The sequence below is a fragment of the Zalophus californianus genome, chromosome 7 (genome assembly GCF_009762305.2).
Source record: "Zalophus californianus isolate mZalCal1 chromosome 7, mZalCal1.pri.v2, whole genome shotgun sequence".
NCBI lineage: Eukaryota > Metazoa > Chordata > Mammalia > Carnivora > Otariidae > Zalophus > Zalophus californianus.
This window is the reverse complement of record NC_045601.1, coordinates 144,798,609-144,822,743: the sequence shown is the minus strand read 5'-3', so window position 1 is coordinate 144,822,743 and position 24,135 is coordinate 144,798,609. Positions and strand designations below refer to the sequence as shown.

Genomic DNA, 24,135 nt, shown 5'->3' with positions numbered 1-24,135 from the left:
GCTCGCTCGCCCCCGCGCGGGGCCGGGCGCAGCTCAGAGCGCGCAGGGGGCCGCGGGTGCTCCCCCGAGCGGCGGATCACGGCACCGAAGGGCAGCGCGCGCGGCGTCGGTGCGTCAGGATGGCCGAGGGGTCTAAGGCGCCAGACTCAAGCGCTCGCTTCCCGCGCTCGGGGTTTCTGGTCTCCGCACGGGGGCGTGGGTTCGAATCCCACTTCTGACACGCTGGTGTTTTTATCCTTGCCGTGTCCACATTCTGCAACTTTTTAAAATTAAATCACAACTTCCTTTTTAGGCAGCAACACCGAAGCTTATCCTTCCTCCCTTTTACTACCCGCGCTTCACCCTTCTCAAGCCGGTGCTGGTTAGTTGTCTTTCTCCTTTGCCTGCCCTCCCTCCCTCCTTTCTCTCTTCCCTCGGTATTTGTGATGTTCATAAAAGTCTCTACGGAATAGCAGCAATGTGTCAGTATTAAAATGTAGGTCTTACAATAGAGATGAGGTGAGGGTTCTAAGTTCCTGTTTCCAGCATTTAACCTGTTCTGTGAGAATCAGGGGCAGGTGTTTCGAGCATTCTCCCGCCCTCCTCCTGCGTGTGCCTCCCTCTCCATTGTCCTGCCTGGTCCTCTTTTTTTTTTCCTACCGACCTCCCTCTTCCCCTTCCTTCGCACCTTCTCCCCAACATTTCTCTCTGCCAGCCTGAGGGCGTGGGCTGTGGAGTGAAGCGTTTGGATGTGATCTATTCTGTGTCACGAACTCGTCGAGAGGCAAAAGGGTTAGAACAGTGGTTCTCAACCGGGGGTGATTTTGCACCCCGTCCTACCCTCCATGGACACTTGGCAATGTCTGGAGACACATCTGATTCTGTATTTGTGTCTATTTAAATGCGTGCATCTAGAGATGTAGTAAGATTCATTTAAAAAACAGTGTGCTAATGATTTAAAAAGTCTGAGACAGTGGTTTTTAATTAATTTATTTACAGGAAAATGACATACAAATCCTGGTATGAAAATATGTGCAAAAGAGCAAAATTAGAAATGTTTTTCTGCAAAATTACCAAGTTATTTGTGCCAAGTTAACCAAAGTTCTTTTTAATTGCCCAAATATTCTGTTACCTCTTTGTCCTCCTGGTATATTTTTAAACAATTTTGAGAAAATTTACTTATTTTTAAGTTTCTGATAATCACTGTTATTAGTGCTGTGGTTTTTACATGTTATCTATTTAACATGCCTTGTTTTTACAAAATTCTGACTTGTGTTCATGTTTTGTCTCTCATGACAATTCATCTTGACTTGATTTTCCCAAGTATAGGCTCTAAATTCAGAATAGTAAAAACCACGAAGATGTCTTTTACACCAGAATTCTTTAAGTCTCCTAGAATGGCTTCCAAATAACACAAAGATGTGTTCTTCCACTTTATAAAAAGGAAGAATAATAGAAATAATTAGGTTGGCTTTGATATTTTTCAGACTTTAACTCAGAAATGTTGTGAGAGTTATTTTATTTACCAAGTTTAGGATTAAAAAAAAAAGACTGAAACTCAAAAGAGAACAATCTTCCTAGGTTAATTATGTATAAACATATTAGTTTGCTAGGATTGCTGTAACAAAGCAAACTGGGTGGCTTATGAACAGAAGTTTATTTCACAGTTCTGGAGGCTTCCAAAATCAAGATGTTGGCAGGGTTGGTTCCTTCTGTGGGCTGTGAGGGAAAGATCTGTTCCAGATTTTCCTCCTTGGCTCGTAGATACCATGAGAATAACATGATTATTTCTCTCTATCTCTTCATATTATCTTCCCTCTATGCATATATGTCTCTGTGTCCAAATTTCCCCCTTTCAAACAGACACCAGTCGTATTGGATTAGGGGTCATCCTAATGACCTGATCTTAACCTAATTAATTACACCTTCAAGGAAAGACCCTATTTCCAAATAAGGCCACATTCTGAGGTACTGGAGATTAGGACTCCAACATATGAATGGGGGAGCACAATTCAATTCATAACAATAAAATAAAATAAATTAATATAAATACATTTCAATGATCTTTTACTTCTCAGCTTACAGAAAACATATTCATGTTCAGGCATAAAGATAGGTGTAAAAATTGTCTATAAAGTGATGGTCAATCAAGGACAATGATAGTATACTTTATGATGTAAAACAGAGCTCCTGGAGATTTGCCAACATCCTCAGTGTTTATGGTATGTTTCTACTCACAGGATAATCTTTAACTCCACAAATGATTTGTTATACTACCAGAAGGGACCCCTCTGTCTTCCATTCTGCTAGTGCTGATTAACTTAATACACTAGCTGGAGGTAAGGTCTTACTACTTACTACGCCAAAGATAAGTTGACTACAATCTTAAATGAGGATTGGTAAGAAAGTATTAAAGGTGAAGCCAAGGATGTTTCTGATGCTCATCCGACCTGCCTACACTGTAATCCCCTCAAAACTGTAAAGACATGAGAGTCAAGCCTCAACACCCGTTCTTTACACATTCTAAAATTAATTTGATGCCATTGTACCAAACACAGATATAAAAATATTTACAAAAACAGTGTATATAAAAATGTGTATTTGTGCATATAAAATGTTTACAAAATGCATATAAAACAATTTTCATATGGATCAAAGCATTCTCTTGTTGAAAAGCCCAGTTTTAGCCCTAGCGAAACTGTTGTTTGACTCACCCTCCCCACCTGGTGAAAACTGCATTACTCATTTGGTGATGTATACTCTATTACCCAGAACTGTTACTAAAAAGCTTCGCGGGATATTAATGCTTACTCAAATTCTCCATTGCCCGCATCATCTTTGTTCTTCGGGTAAGACAGAAAGAAAAAATGAAAATATCAAATATAAGCTTGCCAAACTTTCAGAAATTCTTAAATTTTCTTAGCCGACAGTATTAATTTTGGCCTTAATAACAGTGAGATAAACTCCCCTGGGAGTCCATTGACTTTCTACCTACGAATCAATGACTAAATACCATGAATCTGAGAATGTTGCCTCCAGTCCCAGTCTCCACCTTCTTACAGGGTATCACAGCTAAATATCACGAGAGACGGACATAGAACATGGTCTCATATTCAGCAGGTACCAGAAATATTTCTACAACATCCTCTGAAATACCTCATCATGTTTAAATCCCATCTTGAAATCAAGAAACTGTCACATTGGAAAAAGGAGAAGATCCAGTCGCTGGCTGTTTATAAAATATGCATTTTAAATGAAAGACGCTGAGAAGCTTGGAGGCAGTATCAATGACGTGTGCTAGGCAATGTAGCAAGTGATTGGTTTCACCAAGTCCCATCTACAATAACGTTTTTTATTTTATTGTTTTTTAACTTCTGATCTTGTAAGTTTATCAGTGATTATTTATTTATTTACTTATTTAGAGAGGATCTACCTTGAATATTTTCATTCCCTCACACATAGTCAGACTGCTACACATCAGAGCCAAACCAGGGTTGGACTGCTTCTTGTCAGTTGGACCTTTGTTTAGTTATCTAACTATAATTTTGTATGAAATGTACTATCATGCCTCCAAACACAAAAATGATACAATTGAAAGTCAAGTCAAGATTGTAAGCAGTGACTATATTTCTTTCACTATAGTAAATTTCAGTTACTATATATTTAAAATGTAAATTAGAGATTAGCATATAGTAGATGCTCCTCAAAAGTTTTTTAGTGGCACCTCGGTGGCTCAGTTGGTTAAGCGTCTGTCTTCAACTCAGGTCATGATCTCAGGGTCCTGGGATCGAGCCCTGCATTGGGGGGGGATGCTCAGCAGGGAACCTGCCTCTCTCTCTACCTCTGCCCCTCTCCCCTGCTCTTGCTGTCTCTCTCAAAATGAATAAATAAAAAATCTTTTTTAAAAAGATTTTAAAGATTTGATGCATTTACGTAGTATAATATGATTGCTATTGTAGTGACAAATTAGTACTTTTATCAGTTAAATAATTTTCATTTCTTTTTAGTAGTTGGAAAAATTAAATTCTGGTCTCTTAGCAAGTTTGATGATTATAATATAATATTGTTTTTCATGCTTATTTGTTTTTTATGGTTTTTTATGTTTGTTTGTTTTTAAAAAGTGGGTTATTTCACTTTATATTGGAAACTGAAGGATTTATTTTTTGGAGTGTTTTGGCCACTTACTCTATGGATGATGGGTCAGCAAATAGAGCCCAAAATAACCACTTTATGGCTATCTCTGTGGATTTTTTTTAGGTCAGTAACAGTCCACTATTGCAGATAGAATTGGGCAAAGCCATTTCAAAACTTTTTTATTAAATCCTTTTTTAGGCAAAACCATTTTCTCCAGCTTTATTTCTTATTCTCACCAACTTTCTCTATCCTTCCAGAGAAGCTCCTTTCTTGCCAAGAGAGAGTGGTCACTAAAACTTGTTCAGATATTTGTGGTGTCTTCTTCAAATCTGTGTAGATCTAATATTCTGTTGGTCCTCTTTATTATTATTGATCTTTTAGTTATCAGAGTCCAAACTTAGGCACCTTTCTTCATCAAAGTCTTTGTTTACATCCAAGACCAGAGTCAGTTTTTATGTCCTTCCCTTGTGCCAGGTGCCAAACCAGCCATATTCACCTCTTGGCTTCCAAATGCATAATTTTAGCTTATTTCATTGTAAATGAATTTGCACTGCTCTGAAGTAGAACTTCTGAGAGACAGGATGCCCTAAGGATGAGAGTAGGTAAGGTTTTAAGTGAGATTCTGCAAATACAGGGTATTAACACGTCACGTGTGTTAAGGGGAAAAAACAACGATTTCTCCCCAAGTGCGGAGGTGTTATAGGGACATTAGACCAAGGTTCCAGAGCCTAGGGCACCTGTGCCCTGTCCAAACTGAGGAGATGCTGACTGAACTTCTTGGGAAGCCATCCTTTACCCCTTTGTGGTTTCCCGCTAAATTCTGCAGGGTACTGCTCCTCTCCAAGAGAATCCTGTTCTTTTTCCTATTTTCTGCCATGGAAGTGTGGACTATGTGTTGCTATCCTAGAGCGGAAGCTGGGGCCATCTCTTCCACAGTGGATTCAAATCCAGTTACCTCACCCTTTCCTGCAGGAAAGTGTCACCAGAACTTTCTCCTATCAATCACTTTTCCTCATAATTTTAGTTTCCAAAGGAGTGCATGAGAGTGGTGTAAGATAAAGTTATGGCCCAGAACCGTGGCATTAATAGGACCAACTCCCCAAAACTAAGCCAAGCAATTTTTTTTTTCTCAGTGTGACAGGCCAAATTTCTTGTGGATGTCCTCTCTGTGACTGCTTATCTTTAGACCCTAGGATGTGCAGGCACATTGTCATGTCTGCCTTGTGACCGCATTTTTATTAGCACCAGCACTCTGTCTAGCCGCTTATCCATCTGTATTTGCTTCAAAGCTCTGAGTCAGAAGTCCTGGGTTCCAGGAACAGCTCTGTGTACATGCTGTAGGGCTAAGAGTGACACTTCCAACTTGGACACTGACAGAGTCAACTTCTCCCCCCACAGGTTCCCAAAGATAATTCAAGCCCCAATTCTCCCTGATATCTGGTTTTCTGATTCCCTTTCTTCTCCTGCTATCATCTAAACAGTCCAGGCCCGTGTCCTACAGAGAAACCCCTCGCCTTCATTTGTGAATCTAACTGCTTGGCAAAACCAGAAAAGTGGCCATATTTGCTCCCTAGTGGTTTGTGGAATGGAGTTCATCTACACATATTAACCTAAACTGGTCAAAATAGGATTCTATTCTAGTGAGGTCAGGGAAACTGGACTGAAAAGGCACTTGAGGACCTCTTTTCCGGCTGGAACCATGGAGGGTGCAGAAGAGAAGAAAAAGAAGATTCCTGCTGTGCCAGAAACCCTTAAGAAGAAGCGAAGGAATTTCGCAGAGTTGAAGATCAAGCGTCTGAGGAAGAAGTTTGCTCAGAAGATGCTTCGAAAGGCAAGAAGGAAGCTTATCTATGAAAAAGCTAAGCATTACCACAAGGAATATAGGCAGATATCTGTACAGAACTGAGATTCGAATGGCAAGGATGGCAAGAAAAGCTGGCAACTTCTACGTACCTGCGGAACCCAAATTGGCATTTGTCATCAGGATCAGAGGTATCAATGGTGTGAGCCCAAAGGTTCGAAAGGTGTTGCAGCTTCTTCGCCTTCGCCAGATCTTCAATGGCACCTTTGTTAAGCTCAACAAGGCTTCAGTTAACATACTAAGGATTGTGGAACCTTATATAGCATGGGGGTACCCAAATCTGAAGTCGGTGAATGAATTGATCTACAAGCGTGGTTATGGCAAAATCAACAAGAAGCGAATTGCCCTGACAGATAACACATTGATTGCCCGATCTCTTGGTAAATATGGCATCATCTGCATGGAGGATCTGATTCACGAGATCTATACTGTTGGAAAACGTTTCAAAGAAGCAAACAACTTTTTATGGCCCTTCAAATTATCTTCTCCACGAGGGGGAATGAAGAAAAAGACCACCCATTTTGTAGAAGGTGGAGATGCTGGTAACAGGGAAGACCAGATCAATAGGCTTATTAGAAGGATGAACTAAGGTATCTGCCATGATTATTGTTGTAATCTGGCCAGTTAATAAATGACTACTCTCATGGAAATGTTTTGTTGTCCTGGTGACTTTTTGCTAGCCTGACTGCTGTCCCTTAACTATTAAAGCAAATCTTGGTGTGTGATAAAAGTCATCAGCCTTTGCGTGCAAAACTAGGGTCTAGTTTGTATCTTGGTGGAAAACATTCCTTGGGTTTATTAAAGACTCTTCTGTACCAAGAATATATCTTAATTTTTCACTTTTGAATTGTGCCACTGAGTTAGCCAAGATGGGTCTGTTCTAAGAAAACCTATTTCATAGGCCTTTGCATGATTTACAACTAAAAATACTGTTGCTGAAAAAAAAAAGGCACTTGAGGAAAGATTTTTCCCACCCCCTGCATTATTTCCCCTACTCTTTCACACACGCGCCCTGGAAGGACTCTCCCCATTTGGCAAGTGGAGAGCTTACCCATCAGGGGCCACCAGGGGGAAGACAGCACCCAGCAACTGCATGCCGTGGAGCTGGGGACCTTCCGGATGGACCTTCTGTAGTAATTTATAAGTATAAAGGGCCAATGTTCTTGCATATAGAAGGAAATAAAGGTGGTGAGGATACACACAGAGGGAGACATGAAGACAGAAAGGTGAATTTCCAGCTGGGCATCTAGGCAGTGGCTTTGGGTCTAGTTTCTGTCATATGTCCTGTACCTGTGCTGATCTTTGAAGATGTCTAATCTTGATGTTAATAGTGTAACATTAGCTGAGTAGCCTCTGGTATTCCTATCAGGTCTAAAGATAAAAAAAATGATATTACTAAATCACAAGACAATTATTTGAGACTGATAAGGTATCAATACATGAGACTGGCCTGTAAACCTTCAATTAAAAGCAGCAGATGCAGTTAGGGAGCAGGCAATCAAGGTTAACAGTTTGCAGGAAAGAATGAACAACCTTGAAACCAGGAAGTGCTCAGAGCCAGCGATTATATGGGAGATTCGAACTCGATGTGGCATCACTTTACAACTCTTAGATTCCTAAGCTTATTAATGCCACAGATAGGTTTTTGTGGCTACTTAGTTTTGTTGAAAATGTTGCATCCGTCCTGGATGGCAATCTGGCACCAATCAACCCAATCAAGATATATGTATAACATGTTCTCTAACTTCTGTGTCACTTGGGCTATGTCCAAGTCCCTGAAGGGAAGTGTATGTGGATGTTTGGGCAGAGTCACGTGTAGCATCAGGAATTAAGAGGACACCCTCTTGGAAGCATTAAAAAAAGGTAAATTATGGTAGATGCACCCTATGAGGTATTGCTCAGCATTTAAATGACATAAAAATAAGATAATGATAGTTTTGGGAAAAAGTCAGAAGTAAAATGCTATGTATACAAAGTATAATTTTTGTAATATAAAAAGGATATGCACAAAATATTATTATGTATTCTGTAAGAAAACATGTCATGTTTTAAAGTAAGAAAATGTGAACACTTAATACATTAGAATGGTTCCCTATGAAGAAAAATGATATAGGGAATAGAATATGTAGATAAAAAGAAATCAATCATTTGATTAAGAGGGTCCTTAAACAGACCCATATATAGATCAGATAATCTAAAAATCTAACAAAAGTACTATGAAATGTTGAAAATAATTGGTGTTCTCTGTGGTCCATTATTTTTTTTAATGAAAATTCTACTTCCACCCATGAAGGATTAACAGCTAGGAGAGTTGTCCTCTTGTTATACAAAAATTAGAAAACCAGAAAAAAAATACATGAAATAACCATTAGATAAACAAAACATGCACTGGCATAGAGAAAACAGAAATCATCCACACGTGTGTAAATTTAATATTAGACAAAATTGGACTTGCAGCCATAGTGATGGAATAGAAATGAGACATTCTCATTTACTGAAGAATCTATGCAAGAATAAATAGGGGTGAGAGGCTGTGAAAGCATCCCCTCATTCGGTTGCCTGACTTGCTAGACATGTGCTGTATATGGTATGAGGAGTGTATAGTGGGTGATATTTTAAAGGTTAGTCATTACACTAGCTGGTCACAGGGAAAGAGTGCATCATTGCCAAATTGTTGTACAAGTTGAGGAGGAGAAAACCCACCATACCACATGATATGGTTCAAGAAAAAGGCTTTATTGGAAGATTTATGAGCCCATGCTCAACATGCAAAGGTAGGGGTCAACCAATTCTCCCTTGATAGCACATAGAACGATGCCAGATGCAAGCACTCCTGGAAATACAGTGCGTCTGTAGTCCTTCTGTTTCTTTCTGAAAGGATACTTGAAACTAGGCAGCAGTGGGCCGAATTAAGGAAGTAGTGCTCCTGGAGGGAAAGAAGACTTATTTTTTGGCTCTATCCCCATTTCTACAATTAAAGGGGAGAGGGAAATAATTTTTACTGATCTCACCCACCATTCATTTACAAGCAAATTAAATTTTAGTTAAGTTTCCGGAGCTGAAACCTCTGCACTACCCGTTAGCGCTTTGGGGGCGGAGCCGGGAGGGGCGCGCGGACTTGGGCTGAGCATCACCTGCTGGAAGACCCAGGGGGTTTCCAGGGGCCGCTGCAGGATTCTTGCAGACACGTGTGGAACGCCTGCCTGGCGAGCCTCCACTCAAGGTCGGGGAAACAGCAACTTGGAAATTAATTTTCATGACGAAGAAATAATTACTAGTATTTATTTCAATACTTAACCTTCGCTACGCGCGCGTCCACTCCCTTTCCCTCTGTTTGGTCGTTGAACCCCTGCAGACACAAATGGAATTGTTTATGAAGGAGTTGAAATAAACCGAAGTGAGGAAGCTGACTGTGGGCAAAACGTCCACATCTTACAGGAACAGAGACGTTATTGGAAGGGAATCCACTTGATGGCAAAACACTTACGACTCTGGCGGGACTCGAACCCGCAACCTTTGAATCTCTTCCTGCCAGCACTAGAAGTCCAATGCGCTATCCATTGCGCCACAGAGCCTGTGAAGTGCGGCCTTCGGTTGGAGCCCTAAGGTCGTTGGTTATTTATTTGGTTATCACTACAATACATTTCCGGAAACTTACACTGCTCCGGTCACTGCGAAAGTTCAAGAAACACAGAAACAAGACAATGCAGGGAACACACAATACCCGACGCGGGGAGTTTCTGATCCTCCCAGGGACCACTGTCCTTTGTCTCTGCAAGTTAAGGAAGAGTTTGATCAAGGATCAAAAACCACAACTCATTTCATCTGGCCAATGCACCCACACGCTCGCGACCGTGGGCTTCGCGAAAATGGAATTTGGGGACCTCCCAGCGAGCGGCGTCGGAAGACTTTCTGAACACGTCGCGAGGTCCCCCTCCTTCCCCTCCGGCTCCGGTCCGGGGTTCTCCCTCGCGGAAGGGAGGCCCTTCTTGTTCGTTTGGAACGTGCTGCTGTCGCGACCCTCTGATTCTGGGGTGCGCCCAGGCATCTTTGGCAATACTCCAGGTTTCCTAGCTCGGGGATTTTCTTTGCTGCCTCTCCTCTGTGCGGCCGTGCGCTCCAGCCGCCCCGGCTCCTTCAGCGGCCGTCGGTCAGGTGGGCCCGGGTCCTGGACAGAGAGGGCCGGGCGGCGGGTGCGGTCGCCTAACGCCGGCGCGCGGAGTCCAGGGTCTGCGGGTCCGGGAGCCGCGAGTTGCGGCGAGCTGAGCATCCGGAGGGACTCGTTCCAGGGAGAGAAGCGATCGCAGGCTGTTCCTGAGACGATTTAGGGCCATGCGACCCTGACGCGCGGCATTCGGGCCCAGTCCTGCGCGCGGAGTCTGGAAACTTCGGGGTCAGGAGGCTTAAGGCGCGGGTCAGTACGAGCGCGGGCGAGCGGCCGCCCTTCCCCCACCTCCCCGCGGCCTCGGGGCAAGAAATCCTTAACTCTGAAACTTGCCGGACAAAACCCGAGCTCCGAACCGACCGTCGGGAAAACCGCCGCGCAGAAAGGACGCGTGTTCACCGGAGCTGAAGGCGGGACTGCGCGAAAAGTTCTTGCAGCGCCAGAGCCCCCCAGCCCGACGCGGAGAGCGGTGTCGCCCTATTTCCTAGAGTTACGGCTACGCCCACGTACCTGCTTACCGGTCGGAATTCATTCTTTCCCTTCCCTCCCTCCTTCCTTCCTTCCCTCCTTCCTTCCTTCCTTCCTTCCTTCCTTCCTTCCTTCCTTCCTTCCTTCCTTCCTTCCTTCCCTCCTTCCTTCCTTCCTTCCTTCCTTCCTTCCTTCCCTCCTTCCTTCCTTCCTTCCTTCCTTCCTTCCTTCCTTCCTTCCTTCCCTCCTTCCTTCCCTCCTTCCTTCCTTCCTTCCTTCCTTCCTTCCTTCCTTCCTTCCTTCCTTCCTTCCCTCCTTCCTTCCTTCCTTCCTTCCTTCCTTCCTTCCTTCCTTCCTTCCCTCCTTCCTTCCTTCCTTCCTTCCTTCCTTCCTTCCTTCCTTCCCTCCCTCCTTCCTTCCTTCCTTCCTTCCTCCCTCCCTCCCTCCTTCCTTCCTTCCCTCCCTCCCTCCCTCCCTCCCTCCTCCCTCCTTCCTTCCTTCCCTCCCTCCCTCCCTCCCTCCCTCCCTCCTTCCTTCCCTCCCTCCCTCCCTCCCTCCCTCCCTCCCTCCTTCCTTCCTTCCTTCCTTCCTTCCTTCCTTCCCTCCCTCCCTCCCTCCCTCCCTCCCTCCCTCCTTCCTTCCTTCCTTCCTTCCCTCCCTCCCTCCCTCCCTCCTTCCCTCCTTCCTTCCTTCCTTCCTTCCCTCCTTCCTTCCTTCCTTCCTTCCTTCCTTCCTTCCTTCCTTCCCTCCCTCCCTCCCTCCCTCCCTCCCTCCCTCCCTCCCTCCCTCCTTCCTTCCTTCCCTCCCTCCCTCCCTCCCTCCCTCCCTCCCTCCCTCCCTCCTTCCTTCCTTCCTTCCTTCCTTCCTCTCTCTCTCTCTCCCTTCCTTCCTTTCTTCTTTCTTTTTTAGATGAAGTATCTGAGATCTTCACAAAGCACACGTCAGTGGGGAAGATCAAATCTGACAATCCAGAGATACAGCTAAGGGTACTGTAGACTACTTAATTGAGATAATTAAGCCCACATGCTGTACTTTTCGGAGGATTCTAAAGCTTTCAAGTGAAAGGAAGTCGTTTGGGGTGGACAGCGGTAAACATGTATTTGTCATTAATTTATGTCTGCAATAAAAAAAAAAGAAGTTCACTTGAAAGGGCTCCTTAACAAAAACTAAGATGCCTTAGGCTGGGAGTAGTTAATTATTTCAAGTAGCTTGTTACGGCAGATATCTGTAACAAATCCCACAACCAGCGTCAGTAGAATGAAGTATTCCTCAGGACCTTATTCCCTCTAGCTCAGTAATATTAAAAACTCATCTGAGAACATGTTTTCAAATAATTAATTTGATGCAGAGATGATACCTAAATATTATTTTTATTATAAAGTCCTCTAGGCCACTTCTCCATCATGGGCTACTCTAATAACGCACCCACATTCTCAAAATACTGGGTAGACTTTTCCAATATATATCATGTGGAATCCAATCTGGTGTAGCATAAAAGACCCTGTGTTATCTCCCATTTATGTATTCGCACAGCTATGGTGCTCTGCCCCCCCCCACCCCCCATCTTCTAAACTGTGCGTCCAATTAACTGGACTGACTCCTTTGGTTTCCTAAAAACCCAGATCTCTCAGACCATAGATTTTGTGTGAAAGCATTTTGCTTTTTTCCAGTAATCCCCTCTCTTCCAATTCCTGAGCCTATAAATTGTGCTTGTTGGTCCACCTCTGCCTCACTGATAATACCTTTCACACTGAGGAAGGTCCTGGGTTTGGACCAGCACTATACCCCTAGTCATCCTTGTTCACGGGAATTGATATTCCTTTTTGGTGGCTCAGAAAATTGGTTTGCTGCTTCCAGACTGCTCTGATAATTGACTGAATTACAATGGACATCTTTAAGAGTGAAGTTTGTTTTTCCCCCACAGTCTTGGTATACACAGACTTTATAGCCCACCAAGTTCATGAAGACATTTATCAGTGATCAGTGATCCAGCCTCTCCAATCTGAGCATATTGAAGGGCTGATGCCATTAGTCATATGGGATACTATTTTTATGCCTTTATTCACAGACCTTCCTGACAGCAGATCTATGTACTAACTTTCCTGAATAATTGATTTTTCTCTCTAAATAAACATCTTTGGTGAGACTACCTAAATCTCTCACTGGCTTACCCTTTAACAACCAGTCGGCAGGGTTGGAACCTCTGCAGGCAAACCCCAAGGAATTTCAAATCCTTTAACCACCCTACAGGCTCCTTCCACAGAATGTTAGCTCTTTTTGGGGGGCGCTGGGGTTGGAGAGGGAGACGGAGAGAGAATCTTAAGCAGGCTTCATGCCCAGTGAGCCCAGGGCAGGGCTCAATCCCACAATCCTGAGATCATGACCTCAAAACCCTGAGATCATAAGCCAAAATCAAGAGTTGGAGGCTTAAGCGACTGAGCCACCCAGGTGCCCCCAGAATATTAACTCTTAGTGAAAGTGCGGGGTAGGCAAGCCAATGGCCACGTGGGCTAAGGTGAGATGTGACAGGTGCCTGGTGTGTGGAGCATCTGCACACGTTTAGTTTTGTAAGAAAGAATTTCATGGCTTATCCAAGGGTTCTTGGATTAAAGAATGCACCCCTAGTAAATCAAGAACCAGTCGAGGATGGTGAGATTCGAGCTTCCTTGACCTTAGTCCATTCTCCAGGCACTGATCCTCCAGGACGTGTGTGTTCACATCTAAGTCTGGGGAACCATAGAAGGGCAGGCAGGAACTGAGTGGCACCTCTGACTGGCAAAAGCAGGTGGAAGAGGAGCAGGCTCCAAGGGCACTCACCTGAGTTACTTTCACAGCTGAATACGGAGCTGATACTCATTAGATGGCGTTCAACTGGGTTCCTCCGCCCCTGACCCCCAGCCCCCGGCCCCTGGCCCCAAGGACACCATCCCAGAGAATGAACTTCCCGAAGAGCCGGACCCAGCAACTTTCTGTCATGCACAAAGCTGAAAGGACAGGTAGAAACACGTAAGTACCAGGCAAAGTTGAGCCATATTCTAAATAGGGTTAATTTTGGGCTTAGAAATCATGCGGTTCCTAGGGGAGGGTGTTGAGCCAACTTCCTTTTAATGGCTGTAAACTTAGATTCAGGGTCCGCAATGCTGGGAACAGAAGTGCCATTGTGGGGACACAAACAAGGAGATCCGTCAAATGTTCAGATTACAAGGGAAATGTTTCCTCAAGCCCTTGTCTGCAAAACTCTCATTTGCAGTTAAATGTCACTGGCTTCTGTCTTCCTCTGTGGTGACAGGAATAATATCTCCTCCTTCATATTCTCACAAGATGTTCTTTCTTCTTGCAACCGTAGCACCTAACAAACAGATGTTTCAGCTCATTTGGAGCTTGAAAACACTCTACCGGTAATTCATTTTGCAAAACATTGTCCTACAGAATTAATCCTAACTACAGAAAAACGTTTTGTGCACAAAACCAATTATGGTATTTAAAAAATGGGTAACAGTAGCAGAGCAGAAATAACATAGATGTCCAACAAGGGGAAATATTTCCTTGATTCCGACTTCATCTGAATGATGGAACATTAGAAAGCCACTAAAATGATATTTGAGAAGTGCCTGGAAAAAAAGTGTTGATGATATAATATTCAATTAAATTAGTAAAATACAAAATCAAGACAGTTAAAAGCAGCCCCCACCACGTGGAATCTGACCTGGTATTCTCAGCTAGGCCTTGATGTTCTTTTGTGGAACATAAACAATTTCACAGAACACAGATGTCAGACCAGGCCTTTCAGTGACCATTGATGGATCAAAATGAAAATAAGATCACACTGCTCTCCTGTCTGAACATAAACACGAACGTGAAACACACACAAAACAGAACCAAACACACAAATATTGTTAAGCCACAAAAGTGACCCAGCGTCTCCTCATCTTGTCCGGTATGAATGACGACAGCTTCTTGACCAACCCTAGTGTTAGCATTGCTTTGGTCTTCCTTCGGGGTAGGATTTATTAAGCTATCCAACCCTAGAATCACTCCCAGACAGCATCCTATCCAGAGAAGCCCTGCTTTTTTAAATCCCCAAAATCACCTAACACAAGACTAAAACCCTTTTACTGAGATGCACCCAGGGGTCCCAACCTGTTCAACTATTTATGTATTCCTGGTGGTTTTTGTCTGGAAGATATTGGCACAATTTATGTTTTGTATGACTTCAACTATTCCCCCCCCCCCCTTTTTTTGCACTCAAAATACTGGGGGAGAGGGATGCCTGGGTGGCTCCGTCGGTTAAGCGTCTGCCTTCGGAGGTCATGATCCCAGGGTTCTGGGATCGAGTCCTGCATGGGCTGTCTGCTCCGCGGGGAGCCTGCTTCTCCCTCTGCCTCTGTCGAGAGAAAGAGAGAAAAGGAAGAAACGCAACAGATTAAAAAAAAAAAATATTGGGGGAGGGGGCCCAGCTCTCTCTCTTTTAAGCTCACCCACTCTCATATCTCAAGAGCATACCTTTTAAAAAAATTATATTTAATTCTTTGACAGAGAGAGCGTGCACAAGCAGAGGGAGAAGCAGGCTTCCCGCTGAGCAAGGAGCCCTACGAGGGACTCAATCCCAGGACTCTGGGATCATGACCTGAGACAAGGCAGCCGCCTAACCGACTGAGCCACACAGGAGCCCATCAAGCGCATACCTTCTGCTTTAAAAAACTTTCCCACTTCAGGGGCACCTGGGTGGCTCAGTCGTTAAGCGTCTGCCTTCGGGCCAGCGTCCTCCGCATGGAGCCCCGCATGGAGCCCCGCATGGAGCCCCGCATGGAGCCCCGCATGGAGCCCCGCATGGAGCCCCGCATCGAGCCCGCGAGAAGCCTGCTTCTCCCTCTCCCACTCCCCCTGCTTGTGTTCCCTCTCTTGCTGTCTCTCTCTGTCAAATAAATAAAATCTTAAAAAAAAAAAACTTTCCCACTTTTATTATTAAAAAAAATACTGTGGAGAGCATGAGAGGAAAAAAAGATACAGCCAAGTGCTGCTATTGTGAGTTTCTGGGAGGTTTGGAGTGTGGGCTATTTGTTTTCTCCACCCCCCTCCACCCCAGGGTGAGACAGTCCTTATTACCCAAGATTCTTCTAATCAAGAAGGAGAAACATCTATTTTACTTGGCACAAGAAAGATGAATTCTCTACCTATAGACTCAAGGACTTTGATGTTGAATGTTCCTCAATAGTCCTTGCTGTGATCAAATGTCTTTTTCAATGCCCTTCACAATTACATGGGCCTTGAGTCTGTTTCCTGACTAACTGATGCCAGGTAGAGGTTTGCAGAATTCATGGAGGCTTCTCTACGTCTCTAATCTGCTGACATTTAATTAGACCTTAAGAATTATTTTGCATGTGTTCTTTGATGAGGAACTCTTTTGGGGTTTTATGTTAATAACAAAAAGTTGAAACTTAAAAAAATGTTTTAGGAAAGCTCTAGACAAAGGTCTGCCCTCAAAATATTCCAATGGGGAGAGGCAGAAAATTAAGATTTAAAATGTCATACAATCTTTTAAAGCAAATAGTGGGGAATTTTCCAAAGATTGCCAGTGAAGGTCCTTACTTTCCATGACCACATTCATTCTGTTTATAAGTGAGGGTACAGTTTATCTTCTCTGGATATTAATAAAAGGAAAATATTTGGTCTTTAATTGGATCTAGGGCCTTTAATTGGATCTAGGGTCTTTAATTGGATCTAGCCCCCCCCCCCCATTCTCAGTGGTATCTGAATTGAATAGAGCTCTATTTAAAGAAGACTTTGATACTTCTGGCTGAATATAATCTATTAAATCCAAGCATTTATCTCTGCTTTCTCAAGAGGCATATCCATCAGCTCTCACATCTTGCCCTTGACACTTTGCTGGTCATGAAATGGGGACCCATCTCTCTGGCATCCACACTCAACCATTTTGTTCTGAATCGTTCCTGTAGAGCCTCTGGAAATTCTGCTGAAGGAAGCTGAGTTACAAACCTAAAAAGGAGAACAGGAAACGTGTTGTGTTGGTTTCAATTGAAAGAAAACGGGCCCTTGCATTGGGAAAAACAAAACAAACTCAAACCAGGTAATCCATTTTTTAGGAAGCAGCTAGGAACTCACAGGAAATGAAACTCCTGGACCGTCTATACCTCTAGATTTCTTCTAACCCGCATGGAACGGGAAAGCTCACTGGTATTTGCCAAGCACTTTCCTGAAAGCAATGAGATGAATACGCGCGGTGTAGCCTCGGAGCTTGGGGACACGGAGGGAGGGCACCCAGGGCGGTTTTCAGCGCCTCCCTCCCTGCACCGTGGACGCAAATCAGCGACAGCATCTCCTTCCCTGCAGCCCATCCAGCGCAGGGTCGTCCAGCGGACGCTGGCCTGCGAGCTCTGGAAGAAGACTTGCTCCCGTCCAGGCCTAAACCCCTGCTTACCTTAACCCCCATCCCCGCCCCCCGCCCCGGGGCCCGAGGAAATTTGCTCCCAGTTCCGGACACCCCAGCACCAGCACACTCCCAGGTCACCCGCAAGGGAGGCAGGTGGTAGTTCACGAATCGACCTCGACTTCGTTGGAAAAGAAGATGCTTGTGGGGAGCACCCTCGTCCTCCTGCTCCTAAACGTCGGGGGCCGCGGGGGGCGTTCGCCCCCGGCCCCAAGCCTTCATGCAACCTGCGGATTTTTGCCCGACGCACTACACACACTTCTGTCCGCCCGGGAGTCTTACGGCTAAATCTCCCACATTTCCCTCTGTACTTGTAGGAAACTTAGTGTACACCCGTAGTCGTGGCCGAGTGGTTAAGGCGATGGACTAGAAATCCATTGGGGTCTCCCCGCGCAGGTTCGAATCCTGCCGACTACGTCTGAGCTTTTACCAAGCTTGTCTGGAGGAGAAGGCCCCATTTAGCTCTCTCCGCAACCTGATCCTACCACCGCGGTGGAGGGGGGCATGTGTCTTGTTCTTAGACCCGGCAAAACCCCACCGCCGCTGGGCTCCCCTGTGGGGCCCAGAAAAAAATGGAGTGAGTACAATCCTTTCTTCAAAAAGTTTGCACCAATAGACCTGTTTCAAAACGAGACAAGTTGGTGAAAGTGTCCCTCAGATAAATTGTAGAGGGTGTTTCTGCCACAAAAGGAAAGCTATTTTTATTTTAATTTAGAAATGTATGGTAGAGTAAATTTGACTTTTTGAAAGAATATGCGTATTTTCGTGTAACCAACTGCCATAATCAGGATACAGAACAGTTTTGTCAGTCCATAAACTTTTCTTGTGTTACGCTTTATAGACACCTCCCAACCCCCCACGCAATAGCTGATGACCACCTATGTTTTCTGTCCCTATGGTTTGGCCTTTTTTGAGAATGTTCTTGAAACTGAATACAATTGTTACATGGGTGGGAATGGAAAATGGTACAGGCACTCTGGGGAGTAGTTTGGCAGTTTCTTACAAAATAAAACATGAAAATACTATATGATTCACCAGCTGCACTCTTCATTTCCAGAGAAATGCAAACTTATGCTTACACAAAAAACCTACCTATGAACGTTCATAGCAACCTTATTTTTAAAGCCAAAAACTGAACACGACCCTAATGTCCTTCAGCAGGTGCGTAAGGACACAAACAGCAGTGCATCCTTGGGAACTCCCCTCAGCAGGAAAGAGGAGAATGCTGATGATGAATCAACAATCTGGAGGTGCATCAAGGACACTAATGCTGAGTGAAAGAAGTCAATCTCAGTAGTTCACATACTGTATGATTCTAATTACACAACCTTATCAAAATGACACAATTACAGAGATTAGAACAAATGAGCAATTGCCAGAGGCTTAGGGATGATGGGCAGAGGGTGTGGGCATGACTGTAATGCGAGCAGGCGGGAGACTGTGGCAGTGATGTTCTGTGTATTGGTTACGTGAATCTGCAGAGTATGTAACCTTTTGAGAACAGCTTCTTTCACTTGAGATAGAACCATACACAAACATTGAGCCAATATTAATTTCCTGCTTTTGATATTGTACTTTGGTTTTGTAAGAAGTGATCCACCAGAGAAATGGGTGAAGGGTACACAGAACCTCTCTGTACTATTTTTGCAACTTACTATGAATGTGTAACTATTAAAACAAAAGTGTTTTTAATTTTTTATTTAAATTCAATTGAGTTAACATGTAGCATATTATTAGTTTCAGGGGTAGAGTTCAGTGATTCATCAGTTGCATATAGCACCCAGTGCTCATTATATCAGGTGCCCTCCTTAGTGCCCATCACCCAGTTACTCCATCCCCCACCCCCCACCCCTCCAGGAACCCTCAGTTTTGTTTCCTAGAGTTAAGAGTCTCTTATGGTTTGCCTCCCTCTCTGTTTTCATCTTATTTTATTTTTCCTTCCCTTCCCCTATGTTCATCTGTTTTGTTTCTTAAATTCCACATATGAGTGAAATCATATGGTATTTGTCTTTCTCTAAATGACTTATTTCACTTAGCATAATACCCTCTAGTTCCATCCATGTCGCGGCAAATGGCAAGATTTCATTCTTTTTGATGGCTGAGTGCTATTCCATTATATATATAATCTTTATCCATGCATCTGTTGATGGACCGCTGGGCTCTTTCCATAGTTTGGCTATTGTGGACATTGCTACTTTAAACACTGGTGTGCATATGGCCCTTTGAATCACTATTTTTGTATCCTTTGGATAAATACCTTGAAAATAAAAGTCTTTTTACATTAAAAATATGAATAGAAACTGTATTTTTTAAAAAGATTTTATTTATTTATTTGAGAGAGAGAGACAGAACACGAGCAGAGAGGAGAGGGAGAAGCAGGCTCCTGAGCAGGGAGCCCAACGCGGGGCTTGATCCCAGGACGACCTGAGCCAAAGGTAGACACTTAACCACCTGGGCCACCCAGGCACCCTTAAAAACTGTATTTTACCAAATAATTTCTACATGTATCTTTTGATTATCATATAATTATTATTTTACTTATTAATATTATAAATTAAAAAGATGTATTTTATAGATTGAGTTTTGAATGTTAAATCACATTGCATTTCTGAAATAAACTACACACAAAATTGAAATTATGTGAGGTGATAGATGGTAACTAAACTGATCATGGTAATCATTTTGCAATATATACATATATCGAATTATTACATTGTATACCTTAAACTTACACAATGTTAGATGTTAATTATACCTCAATAAGGCTGGAAAAAAATAAAAATAGAATTGCCATATGACCCAACAATTCCACTTCTGTGTATATACCCAAAAGAATTAAAAGCATAGTCTCAAACAGATACTTGTACGCTCATGTTGACAGCAGCATTATTCACAATAGCCAAAAGGTAGAAACAACTCAAGTGTCCATCAGTGGATGGATGGCTAGACAAAATGTGGTTAATTCCTAATTTCATGTAATGAATGCTTAGGTCATTACTCTTAGGCATTTATTTTATTTGTATATATGTACATAAGGGTGTCCCCCTACGTATACTTCTAGCTGCACAGTATGTGTGTAGTACTGATATGTACTATTTTTATCATTTATTTCAAAATAGTTCTTAATTTCAATTGTCGCCTCTCCTATGAACCATAAATTATTTAGAGGCATATTTATTAATTTTGTAAACAAAGATAAATTTTCATTTTCATGTTTTGATTTCTGGCATAATTTTATTGCTCTGAAATATTAGCATGTATCCAACCCCGTTATATTTTTCAAGCCTTGCTTTGTGGCCTGGTAAAATGTCAAATTTGAGATAATTTCATCTGTGCTTGCAAAAGGTTTGATTCCTGAAGTCGGTATGTGCACTGTTCTCTCTATGTGTATATGGATTGCATTATTTTGTTTTATGGTTATTTTTCCATTTATGTTTTCTTTTTTTTTTATTTTATTTATTTGACAGAGAGAGACACAGCGAGAGAGGTAACACAAGCAGGGAGAGTGGGAGAGGGAGAAGCAGGCTTCCCACCGAGCAGGGAGTCCGAAGTTGGGCTTGATCCCAGGACCCTGGGATCATGACCTGAGCATAAGGCAGATGCTTAATGACTGAGCCACCCAGATGCCCCTCCATTTATGTTTTCTATTAGTTTTTCAGAGAGATATATTGTGTGAAAATGTCCCACTATGATTGCGATTTTATCTGTGTCTCTTTTTACTTCCATCACCACCTGGAATTTTTTTCTCCATTTCTTAATCTTCCAGAAGCAAGAAATTCTGGATAAAGCATGGTTTATGTAACAGCTATGATTTGCAGCTACAAGGTGTTACCTCCAATTGAACAACTGCAACAAGAAAGCCTAGACAAAAAATGTGTTTAACTTATACAAGCTTTAGCATATCTGTTGAGACTTTAGAGAAGTCTTGTTACTTAATAAAACTTCTACATGTTTCCTTCCTCAAAAGAAATGAGGAAAATGTTTGTTCTCATGGGAAACTCAAGATGAAGGTTGAAGAGAAGTTGCAGTAGAGATTCAGATCTTCCTTCCTCTGCCTAAAATATGAGCCTGGTTCTACCCCCAGGGCCTGGCCCAGATTTGTCTAACTCTGGGTAGGAGACAATCAGAACTGGTTTGACTAGAATCTCAGCTTCAGACATGGGTGTGTCTTTACCTCCTAATGTACAGTGTTGAGGTTAAGGAGTCATGCAACCTGAACTTAAAGAGGATGTTTCCTTAGCAGCTTTATCTTTGATCTTACTTGAGTAATTTCATTTAATGGTTACAATTAGGCTACATGGTAAAAAGGAAAAACCTAAATGTAGGGAATTCTTAGTCTGGGGCACTGTCTTCAATAATTTTGTGAATTCCCTGGAAATATTCGCCTCTCAGTGACCATGAGGTCCAACAAATTCTTTTTGACTAGCCCAAGCAGCTTCTCTAGATGGACTCAACACCTCTTTCCCCCAGGATAACCAGTGCTCACCAATATATTAAGGATGGAAGCCCATTTGGAAGCTCTTGTGTTCACTGGCTATGCCCTTGTTAGTCTGTTAGGTTCACAGCCCAGTATGGCTGCATCCAATACAACTAAACAGCATGGAGATTTGTTGAAGCCCTAATTCTAAGTCCATTATGGAACTTAAGTCTTTATCTTCTTGTTTACATTTACCATCTTGTTGCCGCCCAAGATAAATCACTCCACCTTTTCATTTTTTTTTAAGATTTTATTTATTTCAGAGAGAGAGAGCACAAGCCAGGGGGAGAGGCAGAGGGAGAAGCAGACTCCTCACCGAGGACCCATGACCTGAACCGAAGGCAGACACTTCACTGAAGGAGCCACCCACGCGCCCCACCACTCCACCTTTTATAATCAGGAGCGTATGCGCAACTCATATTGTGCATTTTCTATATGGAAGATCGTGGACCAGCATTCTCTGCAGAGTAGCATTATCAGTTCTTGTGTAAACCCACATTTCCCAGTTTTATTTGTATTTTAGCTTTCCATCGTATCCGTGCCATTAGAGTGCCAGTTACAAGCACTTCATCCAACCTATCCCTGGGTGAACTTTCTTCATGTCTGTGTTTAGGGAGCTTCCTTCCTGGCAGATGCTGATCTCCATGAGGACAGGAATTGTGCCTTTGTCCTGTTTACCTTTACAGTCTCTAGCACCTTGCACAGCACCTGACCTTCCCCAGGAATTTAATAAAACTAGTTAAATGGTTGTGTAGAAGGCCCTAATCTCATGACTTTTTTCTACAATAAGAAGTTTAAAAAATATATTTCTCTGTTTAAATCTTTTTTTTTAAATTTCAGTTCTAATTTCTTCTTTATCCAATTCCTTATTCCTGCTTTTCAGATGTATACATATATAGCCCTAGACCAAGAAGTGACTTTTCAGGGGACACTGGCTATCCCCAAGCTTGAGATGATAATGGCTTATTCGCTAAAGGAGGAGAGGTTTCAGCTCAGTATTTTGCAAGCTCTAGTTCCACATTCCCTTTAAAATTATTTTCTGTGGCAATGTTTTTGCATTTGCTCTTGTGAGTTACAGGGTAACACCGTCTTCCCATGCTGAAGATCGCTCACATTTGTGTGGGTGAGCAGAATCCAGGTTTTGGGACAAGGTCCTCGCCCTATAAAGGTTTTGCATGGGGTTGGTGTTTTGCATGGCGTGGATGTTTTGCAAGTTCCTTGTGTTTTGTTTTTTTAATCACTGAGACCACTGGAAGGAGAGGTGGACCGCCTTTGCGACTTTGTTCAGCCCAGTTCTTAGGGGACTCGCGTGCCGCCACCTTCCTCGGGATGGCGGGCGCAGCGGGGTGAGCGACACGGAGACCAGGTTTCTGATCGCAGGACACCTACTGCTGTCCCTGTATGAGAAGTCGTTCTGCGGTCGTGGGACGCGCTGGGAAGGCAGCCTGCAGCCCCGGAGTCTCACCAACACAATTCCGCGCCCAGAACCCTGTTCTTAGGCAAAGAGCGCTGGGGGGTGGCGGGGGGGGGATGCAGAGGGAGAAAAAGTCTCTGCGGCACAGTAGTAAAGAACGTTTTGGGGTACAATTTGGCAGCCTTCCTTGGGCACCTTCTTCACGAGGAAGGCGAGTGTGCCCACGGGTCTAGATGGTGACATGCAGCGTGTCCCACACCACCTTACCCATCGCGACACGTTCCGTCTTTCTCTGCAAGCACAACCTGCCCCAGTTCCTCTTGCAAGTTGCCTTCCATGACTGTGCCAGAAAGGGACACGTTAAAGTTTGTTTTCCTCGAAGCAATATACCTGATAAATAAAGTGCGTGGGGGAAAATGCCACGTGGCTGAAACTGAGCAGAACTGCAGATCGCAGATACGGAATTTCCAAGCCTATTCCCCCGTTTGCATAAGGACTAACCATATCTTCAGCCGGTGTCTGAGCATCAAATCACACAGTGGATACGAGACGTTCAGTCCAGTACTGCTAGGTGTAACAAGGGCTCGCTCTGTCCCTTAAGGAAGAAAAGCAAAGGACTGGACCACTAAGTGCCTGAGTTGGGGGTGGGGGACTTTATGGGTTCATGTGGGTGGCAAAAGATAAGGTAAAAATAAAATCTCCTAGGGTTTTTATCAAAAGACTGTCGTGTGTGGACATGAACTAAAAATTCTGACTCATAAACTCAACTAAATGCTTTCAGTAGAGTTTCGGAAACTCATCATAGACAATTGTGCGGACTGGCCCTCCCGCGTGGGGTTCCATGGTGTAATGGTTAGCACTCTGGACTCTGAATCCAGCGATCCGAGTTCAAGTCTCGGTGGAACCTGCCTTGTGTTTTAATCTCCTTTTCGGGTTTTTCCTGGGAAAGGGCTTTTCATCTGATTGACCAAAGTCAGTTCTGCCCCTGGTGTCTCCTACGAGTTTCTGCAAGTCCTGACACGTCTGAAATCGGGTGAGGAAGAAGGAATAGAATTTCATTCTGGCTTTATGGAGTTTATTCTATAAGGAAGAAAAGAAGCAACAAAAGTAAATACAGTAGGGAAACAGCAAAAGCCCTGCACTCTGCAGCCACTGGAAAACCAACTCTAATAAAAAGCAACAATCCACT

The 24,135-nt window shown here is 43.5% G+C and overlaps 4 non-coding genes and 1 pseudogene across 5 annotated transcripts; 4 read left to right on the top strand and 1 right to left on the bottom strand.

Annotated features, from left to right (window-relative positions):
- The first annotated feature begins 113 nt into the window (after positions 1 to 113).
- On the top strand, positions 114 to 220 carry TRNAL-CAA. The gene is made up of 2 exons: positions 114 to 151; positions 175 to 220. It is a non-coding gene; the product is annotated as a tRNA-Leu (tRNA).
- A 5,583-nt stretch (positions 221 to 5,803) lies between these two features.
- Positions 5,804 to 6,608, top strand: LOC113926886 (annotated as a pseudogene). The gene has a single exon (XR_004820191.1). The product of XR_004820191.1 is annotated as a 60S ribosomal protein L7-like (transcript).
- A 2,852-nt stretch (positions 6,609 to 9,460) lies between these two features.
- On the bottom strand, positions 9,461 to 9,549 carry TRNAR-UCU. The gene is given in 2 exon segments: positions 9,461 to 9,496; positions 9,513 to 9,549. It is a non-coding gene; the product is annotated as a tRNA-Arg (tRNA).
- Positions 9,550 to 17,390: 7,841 nt separating this feature from the next.
- On the top strand, positions 17,391 to 17,472 carry TRNAS-AGA. The gene has a single exon. It is a non-coding gene; the product is annotated as a tRNA-Ser (tRNA).
- Positions 17,473 to 23,781: 6,309 nt separating this feature from the next.
- Positions 23,782 to 23,853, top strand: TRNAQ-CUG. The gene has a single exon. It is a non-coding gene; the product is annotated as a tRNA-Gln (tRNA).
- The last annotated feature ends 282 nt before the right edge of the window (positions 23,854 to 24,135 follow it).